A 13,756-nucleotide genomic window follows, 5' to 3' on the forward strand; every position below is an offset into this window, starting at 1 on the left:
CTGGAGAGCACTCCTTTCTGTGTAAAGTGACATAGGGAATAGGAAAAGGAGGGACAGTGAAAGAAGACCAAGGCCTCTAAATCATCACTCAATCCAATCAACTTGACAGAGGGTGACTTAGATGAATTGGTGACAAGGTAAGAGATACGATAGCGGAACTGTTGCAGTAGCTTGAGCAGTAGCAGAAGCAAGTGTTGGTCGCTATACAAATGGGTTTGCACGAGCTACATATCCAAACAACTAGATTGTGGGTAGGTGTAGGGTAGAGCAGTGGGGCATCAACTAGTTTGCTGTTGGGGACCACTCAAGCTACAGATTTGGTTCGATCATTGGATCTCTAGGAAGTCGCGCTATCGAATGGAGCTTTGAGTGCAGAGGCAAAAGTTGACAAGGCTAATATGAGTGCATTGAGAAATGTTGGCCTCAACTTGGCTGTGCTCCCCAATGAATTCCTTCACACACTACAAGCAGGTGTGATTGAGGAGATTAAGGCTAGCGAGCAGCACGCGCTAAGCATGATCAACGAGAAGAAAGTCAACAACAAACAGATATTCATTGAAAAGACAACCGCGCTAGAATCCTAGAAGAAGGTTTAGGAGAAGAATGAGTGCACTACAGTAGTGGTATTGGAAGCATGTAGAACCATTCTGGAGCTGCATATCCTAGAAGAAGCACCAGTGGAAGCCAACATTAGGAATTTGGATGTAGGTGTGCACGATGCAAGGATAGAGATGGCCAAGGTTCCATTTGAACTGAACCTTACAATCACAGAGTTGGATATGAAGTCTCAGCCTTCAACTTCCCTAGAGGTCAGAGAACAACACAAAGCTACTGTGAAGGATGCAGTTGCAACCGTAGATGTCGTAGTTGTAGATTGCACTATGCTCTTTGAGCAGTTGAACATAGAGGCTCGGAAATTGTAGCATCAATATGATGAAGCAAGATCGACGGTGTACACTATCGCTATGTCACAATGACTGGCCAAGATTCATGAGGAAAAGTAGTTGCTTGAACAGGTGGAGGTAGCACAACGCAAAGAGAAGCTGGCAAGCCTCTAGAGGACACAACAGAAGGTCAAAGAAGACAGTACAAGACTAGTGACCGAGTAGTTGGTTGAGAAAATCAAGGAGGCAACCGCACACAGTGTGGTGTAGGTAGCAGTAGTGCAAGTCAAGCTGGGAGGTCTCCACCATAAGATCTCTACACTGGCAGAGGGACTCGAGGGTGAGTCATGATATTTCTGTTGGGGGCCTTGTTATAGGTAAATCTAGTGTCTATGTAGAGCCACTAGTCCCACTAAGACAGGTAGCTATCTTAGAAACAACAAATTAAAGTTACTTTCATTTTCCTTTATGAGAAGTAGATAAGAGAAGATCAAAGACTACCAACCTCGATATTACGCTTGGTTCTTTGCATGTTCCTTCTCCTCACCGACAGGTCTTTGCTGCCTCTCCCTTGACCACTCTGCTTCAAAAAGTACCTGTAAAGTCAAAGCAGAATAATACCTTCAAAGTGCAGATATCTACGATCATAAACAATATAGGACCAGATATATATTGACCACACAAATTCATATACTATCAGACATAAAAGAATGTGGAGGAAAACTTGAATAGCTTTATTGATATAAAGATTAGAAGAGAGGATTACAACCCATTGATCTGACCCAGTGTCATCCTCCCAGCATGAAAGCCCTTATTCACCTCATGAAAAGCTTAGATCACCCAACACTATGATATTCCACCAAGAAACCAACAACACTTCCTTACGAGATACAAAATTCCAGCCTCTTTGGATCTCTAGGATGAGGGATCCATATATAGATGATTGCAGGGAGGTGAGTCAGCTTCTGGAATTTTGATTAGTGTCTTCTCTTTGATAGTTCTTGATTCCACTTGGAGATTGATGATCTCTTACTCATCCCTGGGCGAATTCAGAGAGACAAGTGTCCTGGGGAAGTTTCTAGAAGATTCCAAGATCATCCACTTAGCAAAATGCCTCTACCATTTGTCTACTCTCATCCATTGCACCGTATAGAAGGAATTTTCTATATGCATCGAACCCCCCATGTGTAATAGGTGAGATGCATCTCACCCTCAGTACTGAGCAGTCTGTATGGTCTAGTTTTGACTAGTTCTGAGTAGTTTCCTGTGGATAACTTCTAGGAGATGATGTAATCAGCTGACCTTGTTCCTTTAGGGAATGAAACAACACTTTTAGGGACTTAGAAGCCCTTTGTTTATGGACATATATGATTGGGGTTGCAGTGCCCAAAAATGTCTATAACGGTTGCCCCGTAAAGTATGAGGTCGTTAATCTTTTGATGTCGGGTGAAATGCTTTATCATGAGGATCCGAGGTTTTTTGAACTGGAAGGCGACCTATCATAAGATACAATACAATACATCATCTTCATAATATTTTCATGATCTAGCTGAGGCGGGCATTCCCATGCTCAACTTTATAAATTCATTTTCATGTACATAAGACAGACAACTGTCTGTGTGATGGACTAATGATTCTAATAGAGCCATCATCCTTTGATTTGGATGATCATCTGTGAAACAATGATGTGCATTTGATGTCTTTATTTTCCTGAATATATTGCAACCCGGATGGATGAAACTAGATCCACGGTCTTCAAACTTGTCCAATCTTCGCCCAAAGTACAAGTTGATCCATCTGAAAAATGTTCTAGAGTCGAACATGGAAAGACATCGCCTGATTACCAGCCAATGTTGTAAGCTATTAACATGCACGAGAGGAATCACCGATAATGATTATGACCCTCAAGGTACAACAGTACAATTCATGTGGTGTGAAAATGGGACTTGGCATCGAACACCACGCAAAATCTCTCGATCGAAGGCCATTCCTGTAAACCTATCGCCGAAAGTGAGAAACTTGCCATTGAGGCATACAAGCTTCAAAGTACTGAAAGGGTTGTTCCTAAGTCGACTTCTTGGATAATGAGCTGATGTCGACAAGAAGTGACCTATCATAGGAGGGCCTTAATGAATCCAACATCTATGACATGGAATAGATCAAATGACTTTTGGAGGTGAAAACGATTTGATGATACAAGGTTCAGGGTGGCAGTCATGAAAGAATGAAGCGGAAAGGTACTGCAGTGGATGAGACACAAGATGGGTTGGTGAATTCTCTGATCAACTTCTCTTGAACATATCGGTGAAACTTGAAATGGATTGGTAGCGTTAACCCCAAATATGGATGGTACAATGGACCAATGGTAATATGACTGGTGAACGAAATAACCCAACTCGACTCAGACATGGAGTGAAAGTGTCATGTTCAAGAGTGACTTTGCTACCAATAAAGTTTCTTCAAGTTTTCTTCCCAATTTTCCCCAGTCATTGCTGACCAGTACCTCTTTATTTTTATCAAGCCTTAGGAGGATAACATATGCTTGTTCTATAATTTTCCCTTCAGGCAAACCCATCGCTATGTTTTAACGAGCCTAGTGATAGTGAAACTTGTTCTTGTCTATACGGACAAGTTTGTCGCTATTGGTTTTAACGAGTTTAATGACAAAGATAACTCGATCCTTTTCAATTTTAGAGAGTCTGAAAGGGACGTAAAGGAAACTCCAATAATCATTTTTCGTTATATAATCCCTTAAGTCCATAAAAGTATAAAATAATATGAAAGGGATGAATTTTCGATAATTTTAAAGGGCCGAACAAAACAAATGCTCGATCTTTTTGTGCAATAATCCCTCAGGTCCAAAAAGATTAAAATCTAGAGGAGGGATAGCACTCCCGATAGCTTTAACGAGCTCGGGAGGCCAACTGCTCGGCAATCTTTTCATATTTTATGAGTCAGACGAAAATAGCTTAAAGGAGACTCATTTTTTGAGGAAATAGTGATAATTTTGTGTGGTAGCTGATTCCAGGTAAGGTTTCGAATTTTCCAATCACGGCAATGTCACAAGGACGGCTAACAGAATCACTGGTCACAGTTGTTCCTCAAAAGGGTAAACAATCAAATGGAGGCGTATGATCGGCTAAAACAAAGTGGAGGTGATGATGGGAACACGACCAAGGCTCAAAAAGCTAATGATAATGCATTCACAATGGTTATTTACTGAAGATGGGTTCATTTTTTAATGAGCTTAAACTCTGGGGGGGGAACATTTGCTCACTGCTTAGGTTTAATTTTTAACGAGCTTGAACTTCGCGTAAAAATTGCTCGCGCCAATCATATAATAAGGAAATCTCATCGATACATTCCATTTTTATGGAGCTTGCACCTTTCGAAGCTTTGCTCCGTTGCCTCTGTATGCAAGCTAGGAATGACCAACGACGCTCCTCTACTTAACTACCAAGATCACTACAAAGGTTAGGTAGGAAAAATTTTCCTTTACTTTGCTGGTGCCATTTCGCCCCTGTGAAGACGAACGGTCGATTTGACCACTCACCCAACTTAGGCAGTTGAAGTCAGCGGAACCATAGAGTTAACGTTATGTTGGTTGCTTCTCACTCGTGCACAAGAGGTTTGCATGCCCCCAGGTATAGTGAAGTAGAGTTTCTAGGTTACCCTTCAATTTGCAGACAAAACCATTTGTTCTATTGGGGAAAGGCCTACCTTTTAACAAAGGTATATTATTCCAGTCTAACTCCCTCTTCCTATACAGATAGGCATCAGACCAGTCATATATCCTTCGTGGAAACCTACCCTATACCTAAAGTTTCCCTGCCGAATCAGACCAGGGTGCATACCCCCTGGGTTTCAGTCATGTCCCCGAATTACTCGCATTCTTCGGGTGGATGGAATAGAGATTGAGGAGACGTTCCTTGCATGAAAATACCATTTAGGGATGGCGTTTGGCTATTTTCTATGTGCGAGCCAGGGAATGAAAACTGGTCTATGAGCTGGACCATTCTGCCTTCATGCGGAAAACACATTACTCGAAAGAGTGAGGAGACAATGGCTCCCATGTAATATGTATAGTCATGCCCAAGGAGTAGATTATAGTCTAGAGGTCCTTGGACTACCATTATGTTCATATAAACGATTTTCCTTCTCAACGTTATAGGCACATTGGGGAGGATCCCTAACGGTCGACTAGTTCCTTTGTCGAAGCCTGTCAGATTTCTCATCTCAGGTAGAAGCAATGGTGAACCAAGCGATTTCCAAGTAGTTGAGGAAAGGATACTCATAGAAGCCCCTTCATCTATGATGGTACCGACCATGATCATTTTTTAAGCTTGTACAATGATTCAGAATGGTACACTAGCTAGTAAATGGGGTCTACCTAGTAGATTCCAATAGAAGGAAACGACTAGGTTGCTTGGAGCCACATTAAAAAATGGCGACTCCGCTGGGGAAAGAGTAGATTGTTTGCTTGTCTATGTTTGTTTGTTTTATAAACTTATAGATGGAGCCTGAAGTTAAGCCAGCTAGGCTTCGAACTACATTTTCTATGCAAGTGCAAAGTAGATCAATGCTGCTTTAGTCTATCTCCGGGTTTTGTTTATAAACTGAACAATCGATTTGCAAACATCCTAATTGCCCTAGTGGTGGCTCTAGTAACCTCATTAGATCAGCCCCTGTGATTTCTATTTACTGACCATCATTAGCTCGGCCTAAATCCCTGAACTAAGCTACAAACTATGACCAAGAACCAAGTTGAAGTCTCGTCCCTGGGCCATCGCACTTTCTCCTCTTGGGAATTTGGATGCATCACACCTCCCATGTGCAGTAGGTGCACTGCATCGCACTTTCCTTGTGTTGCAGGTGCACTGACCAGATAAGACCTCTTATGTTCTCAGATTTTGGTTTCTTTGTTCACTCTCTTCAGCTTTATTCAGGAGTTTTGTTGTCTATGATCAATATACCACTGTGGAAACCCCCTTCCTTTGCATGGTTCCACCTCCATAGTACAAAGAATTGTGAATGTTTTTATGTATTGTGCGCCATTTACAGTTCTATTCTACAAAAAGTAGCGTAATAAAACCATCGTCTTTTGATTTGGAAGTGTCACAAATGTCGGTTTTAGTCAAAGAAAATAATTCTATTGCTCTTGATGGTTGATTATATAGTTACTCTTGTATTTGATTTGAATTAGTAGTTTTTCAAGTGTCAAAAACAGTTTTCAATTCAAAGTCGCAAAGTTTCATCATTTTCTTCCTTTCATTTTGAAGAGAAATTTGTTCGTACTGTCACTTTGAAAAGATAATTCAGATTTGTACTTAGCATTCTTCTTGTCATTCACACATTAAGAAAGCTAAAAACAAATACATGCATGTGCATTTGCATTTAGACTGCTTGTTGGTTTGATTTAGGACAGTGCATCTAGTGTGTGCTCTCTACTCTATGTTGAAAGAATATCATCTCTCTTTCTTTAGTAGCTAGGATTTTCATTGCAAAAAGAAGATTAAATGGTTGCTTATCATCTTAGATTGCATTTTAGGAATTGTATATCTACATCATGTGGTGAACTTGAAAGACAAATTTCTTAAGAAAGATCAACTGTAAAATAAATTCAATGAACATAAAAACTCTTTGGAACCTAACGCACAACATTTAGAAGTCTAGTCTAGAGACGTATTCCGGCATTGTAAAGCTTGGTAACTATCACTTTTGTTGTTGGTTCGGTGATTCCTCCTCTTTGAGACGACAAGTGCCAATACAGACTTGTGCTCCCATGCACCATCGAGTATATATTGGGAGACCACAATAGGCTATATCCTTTATCCTTAGGAAGCTGTGTCTGCCGCCCTATCGATTGCAATGCACTGAACACAACTTCGGGAATATTGACTGTCGTACTGTAAAAAGTATTCTGCAATTTTACAATTGGTTTGGTAATCCCTCTGTCTAGATTTCTAGAGTAGTCTCTTTCATTCCTTTCAGACTCCTTAAAGGAAAAGGTCCATCTGATCACTTGTCACTTCAGGCTCATTAAAAATCGAAGGCGGCTAGAGTCATCTTTTGTTTTTTCACGACTCGTAAAAATTGAAAAAACAAGTTGTGTCAAAGCGTCTAAAATTTAATTTAATCGGAATAATATCACTATTCCCGCATTAGTATTGGGTTGAGGAAAATGGATTCCACCAACTAAGGGTTTTCCCTTGGAGGAAATCCTAGTCATTTCTCCTCATGGGGAGATGTTGGTGCACCTTATATGGCCACATTGTCGCTTCCAGGATTGACAATACTAGAGTTATCCCCCAACCTTCTACTTCATCCATTTCTCCCTCTCCTCCTTCCTCTTCACTTGATGAAGTTGGTAAAGCACAAAATCAAGTAACTCAGAAGGAGAAGAAGGGGAAAGAGAAGAAGGAAAAGAAGAAGAAGGAGCCAAAGGCAAAAAGTGGCAACCGGACATCGTCTAGTGAAAATCCACACACTGCGTCATCCAAGCCTAAATCTCCATGTGTCATCTGCAAAGGAGACCACTATCATCAAGATTGTCCTTGCATCCCTCGGATCTTACGGGATTGGTCTCCTCATTTGCACAATCCGGTGTCATCAACCTATGAAGATCATGTTGAAAATACACCGTCAACTAGTGAAAGCGAAGTATTTGGACAGAAAAGGAAATGTAAATTTCCTTGTAAACTGTGTGAAGGCGATCACATCATCCACCTGTGACCCTTCCTAGACGAAGCTAAAAGAGTCTTGGATGACCATCTTGCTTCACCGCTATGACTTCCTCCTGGATACAAGAAACTCTTGCCGAGTCCATCACTAGTTGAGAATCTGACTGACACGCTGTCATGCGGAAAGAGTCAATTTTGCGGACAAAACCGACCTCCCTAGAAAACAAGGCTTTTCTAGTGACAAACAAAACAATCAAGCACTATATTTCCCTAAATATTCATTTAAAATAAAAGCAACCAGGTGTTTAAGGCTTACCTTTAGTCCAACGCTGTTTGTAGCAGCCAAGCCTCTTCGATCCAGATGAGCTCCTTCTCCTTGAAGCCTGCATTCACTAACAAGCAAACGATTACATAGCACCTGAATAACTCATATAATAAAACATATTCATCATAAAGACCAAGGAGTTTATGAAACAAATTATGTATAACAACTTGTTGAGAAAAATGAACTTAATTGTATTAATTGGAAACAAAAGAAACCTTACAACCAGTGCCTTGGTGTTGTGCAGGTCCCTCCCAGGGTCCAGCAAGAGTTCTCCTCTACTTTGATCAGCTCACCCACTTCCAAATGAAGCTAAGAAAGGAATGGGATCTCTCCTCTCAAGCTCTATAAGGGAGTCCTAATTTCAGTAGCATCTACCCTTAGGAATGTTCAACTTTCAACCTCCCCTCCCTCTGGCCCAATGCCTCTATTTATAATGCTTTGGAGGAAGTTAAATAGGTCCACCATCAATGGGATAAGCCACTCTTTCAAAGGGATAGTTCCCCTCTTCATGGGATAAGTTCCTCTTTCATTGGGATGCATGAACCATCTGGAGGCGCTCAATCCACGTCAAACCATCTTCTAGAATGCTCTAGAATCAACCGCAATTAAGTTTTTTGAAGTAAAACTTGTGCCTTTTGACTTTTACAGGGGTACGCACCCACCCTTTTGCAGACAGAGCGTACAAGTATGTAGGTATTATGTACTTGAGGTGCATGCACGCAGGTAAGAGTAAGAGAAAGTGCGGAACCAGAGTTATATTGATTTTTTAAAGGCTTTCTCTCTTTTTTGGAGTTTGACATGAGGAGCAGAGGTATAAGACTTGCCAGGGAGGACAGTATGGTTATTGATGTAGCCATACTGACTACAAATAGTCATGGTGACAACTTTTAGTGTAACAGATTGCCCCCTAAAGTGTGAGGTATGTAGTAGATTAGGGTTTTATATCATCTAGGAAGGGTGAAGCACTTTATCATTTCTAGGATTATCTTGTGGAGAGCCCAGTCGGAACCTGCAAATATTCAACACAAAATACATATATGAGATCATATCATCGCTGAGGTAGGCATTCCCATACTCAGATCAAAAACTTAACTAACAAACTAACTACTGTTCTGATATAGGAATGATTTCGCAATACATCATAATCATAGACATATGTAGACACAGTATGGACGCAACCATCTGTTTATGATTAGTCTACTGTATAATGAATACAAAACTCCTCACAGCCTGGATGGCGGAAACTAGATCCAGGGTCTCCATTTCTGCTCCCCGAAATAGTACGATTCTATCCATGCGAATAAAGGAGTTGATGTCGAACATGGTAGAAACCACTTGACTACCAATCAATGATGTAAACTGTTAACAAGTGTGAGAGAAACCACCAGTGATGTCAATGGCTCTCAAAGTACCCAGTACAATCCATGAGATGTGAATGAATGTGTTGATGTCGAACATGTCACAGAATCCCTTGATCGAAGGTCATTGATGTAACCTGTCGTCAAAGGCGAGAAAGCTGCCATTGAGCCATGCAGATTTCAAGGTACTGATGATTCCTAGATCATCTTTCTAGATAATGTGCTGATGTCGATAGAAAGCGACCCGTTGTAGGCAAGCCCACAACACGAAATCATAGATCAAGTTGAAGAAATGTAGCTGTAAGGACTGACTCAGGGATGCTCAAGATGAATGACAAATATTTTGCAGATGAATGGTTTATTTGCAGTGACCTCTTGAACACATAACGACACAACATATGGCTTGGTGACAATTGACCCAAAGTTAATACCCAGAAACTGGCTGAAGACTCTCAATGTGGTTTGATCAACTGTTAGGCAAAGGATTTCCCAACCCAGGTGAATGAAAAGTGTCGTGTTCAAGAGTGGTGATAAGGTTTTTCCGAGATGAAGTGTAACAAAAAGGCTCATTTTCCTCTCTTTTCCCCCACCATTTCTGGCAAGTACCTCTTTATTTTTTACAAGCTTGAGGAGGATAACATTTGCTTGATTATAAGCTCATCCTTCGAATGAGTCCAACTTAGTTTAGATTCGAACCCTAAGAAGGAGTGGTCCATTCCTATTTGTAATCGAACAGGTCCTTTACTGTGAAATTTTAACGAGTCCAGTATAGGAGAAACTCGGCGTTTTTCAATTTTAGAGAGTCTGAAAAACTTAAGAAGACTCCAGGGTTGACCTTTTTCGTAAATTTGTGTCTCCCAAGCCCGAAAAGTATAAAATAATACTTGAGAGAACCGCTTGATCTTTACGACCAAGGAGTACTTTCATGCTTAGTGTCTCTGACCTGAAAAGTAAAAAGTGATCAAGGACACGTCGTTTTATTTCCAATATCGAATTTGAAACGACAAAAATCCGACAATCTTTTCATGTTTTTACGGTCAGAAAAGGGCTGTAAGAGGACCGTCTTTTTAATTCCATTTTAACGAGCTAAAAAGAAAACTCGGAAATCTTTTCACATTTTAGGAGTCAGAAAAGAGCTTAAAGATGACTTTGATGTTTTTGTTTGTAAAAAATGACAATTTTCCCTGAAAATCCTTTATCCTGCACAAAAACCAACGCATTACTCATACCTGTTGAAGATAGATAAAAATACTTTGAAAAATACCTTTTCATGGTGAAAAATAAACAAATTTACCATTTATTTACCCAAAAAACCTATAAAAAGGGCTTTTACCAATTCATTTTTACCATTTTACCATTTGAGGAGAGAAAAAGGGCTTTTGGCAAGAAACTTCCCGTGGACATTGCGGAGAATCCAACCGTTGAAATCGAACGCCATCTCTTCCAGGTAATCTACAACATCCTCCTCTTCAATTTCATCCGTTTAGAATTCTTTTTTAGGCCCCAGATTTCATTTTTGGGAGGTTTTGTGGTTTCAAAAACCACCTCTCGGCGTACGCAGGCACCACACTAGGAACCCGTGTACCCCGACATTTTCTCAGTTGGAAAAATGTCAGGGGTACGCACCTTGTCTTTAGGGACCCTGCGTACCTACGCTCTCTTCCTAAAGGCGGGGTGCGTACTCCGCGCAACAAGTCTTTAAACCCTAAATTCTCCAAAAAGGACCAAAATTTTTTGATTTCATGGAATCTAATGGATGTTTTTTGGCATGTAGATTGTTCACCATGCTTGATTGGCGCGAGAGAGAGCACGAAGATGTTGATTTGGCCGCCATTAATCATCAACCGTCAATTGATGCTTTGAAGGCATGCGGTCTTTATAAATACTAGGCCATACCTGGCATGAGGGCCCAAGTGAGCTTTCTAGAGTGGCTGGTAGAAAGATGGAACATTCAGGACTAGTGTTTTTATATTGGAGGGCACCAGCTTGAGATGGAGCCGGCAGATATCTAATTTCTCACTAGTTTGCCCAAGAGAGGCGAACACTTGACTCTGTTCGGGACTAGGCCAGGTGGCTAGTCTGTCGCTAGTCTCCGACTAGAGTGGTGTAACACTCAGTCTCAGGAGAAGGGGATAGAGACCAAAACTATATCCCGTCCTGAACTTATGGTGATTGCCTTTACAGTTACCAGACTTTGCAGGGCTGCCGCTTTACACGTTGCTACTGGATCCCAGATGCGGATGGCAATTGAATGCTATCGAGGTACCATTTTCAACTGGTGTGATGCTGTGTTGGCCAATGTAAAAGGCCAACTGACTAGAGCCAAAAACGGACAGCTAAAGACCTTTGGTTATGGGGTGTTACGCAGTAATTTGTCACTGTCTCCCTGTCAGTCTCCCTAAATGTCTCATGGAACCAAATGCACCATGCTCATGCTCTCTAAACTGGCCAAATGACCCACTTTTCCAAAGTTTATTGCATCAGCGCGTCTGTTATTAAAATAACCGCGCTGACGGGTGGCTTATAGTGTTACTGGTGCGCTGCCAGCGCGGAAGCACACGGGTTTCCCGCGCTGGTCAAATTTTGTGCGCTAGCGCAGCCTATGAAAGTATCAAGCCGCGCTGACACAGCTTCCACTGTTATTAAGATGCACTGTCAGCGCGTCAGTTCAGTGTTGCACCCGCGCTGATCCAGTTTGGGTGAATTTGTTCTAACAGCCAGCCTTCCAGATGGTTCCAGGCCTGGTTGTTAGCCTTGTGAGTGTCGCCCTCCTTTCTATGGCATGTCCGTTCGTCATTTGGAACCACCTTCCTTAAAGATAAGCTTGTCCTCCCACCATTCATGGAGACTCCTTCTCTACTTAAACCTCCACCATTACCATGAGCAGCTAGTGGGAATAGTTTGGATAGTGTGGAATTCATAGTGCTTGGATTGCTGCTGCTAGTAGGTAGTTGGTGTGACAAGTGTGGTTTTGTTAGAGGAAACTGAAGGAAGGTTGTGAGTATTGCTTGTGTGAGAGAGAGATTTTTGTATTGGGAGAACTTACCTCCAAGGGTGAATGCTTAAGAGACTTGCTGGCTGGACCCTCAAGAGAAGGACTCAGCGTCAGAACATTGGTTGTACGTTTCTCTGTTATTGATTTAATAATAGATGACTACTGTTATGGTTCCATTCTCATTTGTCGTAGCAATGTTTAATGTGAATTACATCCTTTCTGACTGATGTATAATTGCTTTTATTAGATTTCACGCTTGTGTTTGTTTGTCTCTTCGTGTGTGCAGCTGTCTATTCACGGAGATCGTGGAGGATCGTGACCGGCCAGAGCGAGGGAGCAAGAGTCCAAGTAGGTGTTCTTTGCCTCTTGTTTAATTGCAATTAGGAACTTGCACAGTAGCATTGATTGATTGTTGCTAGACCCATTCTGGGCTAGTAGGGACCGCCTCTATCCATAGAGGGGATTTACCTCTCCAACAATTTGGCGACTCCACTGGGGATCTGGCCTTTTGTCTCTTTTGTCCATCTTTGTGTTTGAATTTGATTGTTCTCTCTTTTTGAAATTGGGGATTAGTTCTCTGTTTTTAGCCCTCCTGGTTCAATCTGGGAAGTGTCTTAATTGTTTAAAGAGTTCTGGCCTTGGTTTGGGAGTTTTTGGCTTGGTTTTGCCTCTTTTTTAACCTCAGCGCGGTTTATATCAAAACAGTTGCGCTGACAGCGCATAGCTGTTTCTTTAAACCTGTTGTCATCGCGCTTGTACGTAAAACAGTCGCAACGGTTCTGAAATTGAACCAGCGTGCTTAAGTCATGTCCTTCCGCGCTGACAGCGCAAAGTTGCTACGCGTGACCTCTTGTCAGCGCACAGTTGCTGAGCGCTACCCGCGCTGATCCTGTAAAATTGAATTTGTTTCAATTTTGCCTCCTGAGCCTGTTGGTTTACCTATCTCCAGCTTTTTCTCCTTGGTTTATGACTTGATATTTGTTGTTTGAACTATTACACACTTGCTTGCAAAGTCTTGTTGGACGAATTTTCGTTTTTGTGTCCCGTGACCTAGTGCCATCATCCCGTTTTCACTGGATTGACCTTGTCTTGCTCACTTGTTCACTTGTTCACAAAATTTCGTTGCTGCTTGCCTTTGTTACTACAGGGACCTTCCTCTTTTTTTCCTTCTTCGCTTGTTTGGTTGAGGTGATTGTTGTTGGACCAATCCTTCGATTGTTTCACTACCCAGGCACAGATCGCAGTTGCAAGGGTTCAATCGGCTCTTTTCACGCCTGTTGTGCTTTTCATTGAGTGATTTTAATATTTTTTGCTCAGTGTTGCTATCTCTCAAGATTCATTTTAAAAGTGCATAGTGCCATTGAAAGGGAAAATCAAACTAGCATCTTTTACATTCAATAGTTAATGAAAAGAAGAACATTTTATTGATTTGTGTTCTCAAAAGAAAATTTTCATTTCTTTGCCATTAGCTGCATTAGGCTGTTTGATTATTTTCATTTTGTTTGATTGAAAGC

This window comes from Pinus tabuliformis, chromosome 9, assembly GCF_031772625.1.
Source record: "Pinus tabuliformis cultivar Carrire ecotype Pingquan chromosome 9, CPIR1, whole genome shotgun sequence".
Taxonomy (NCBI): Eukaryota; Viridiplantae; Streptophyta; class Pinopsida; order Pinales; family Pinaceae; genus Pinus; species Pinus tabuliformis.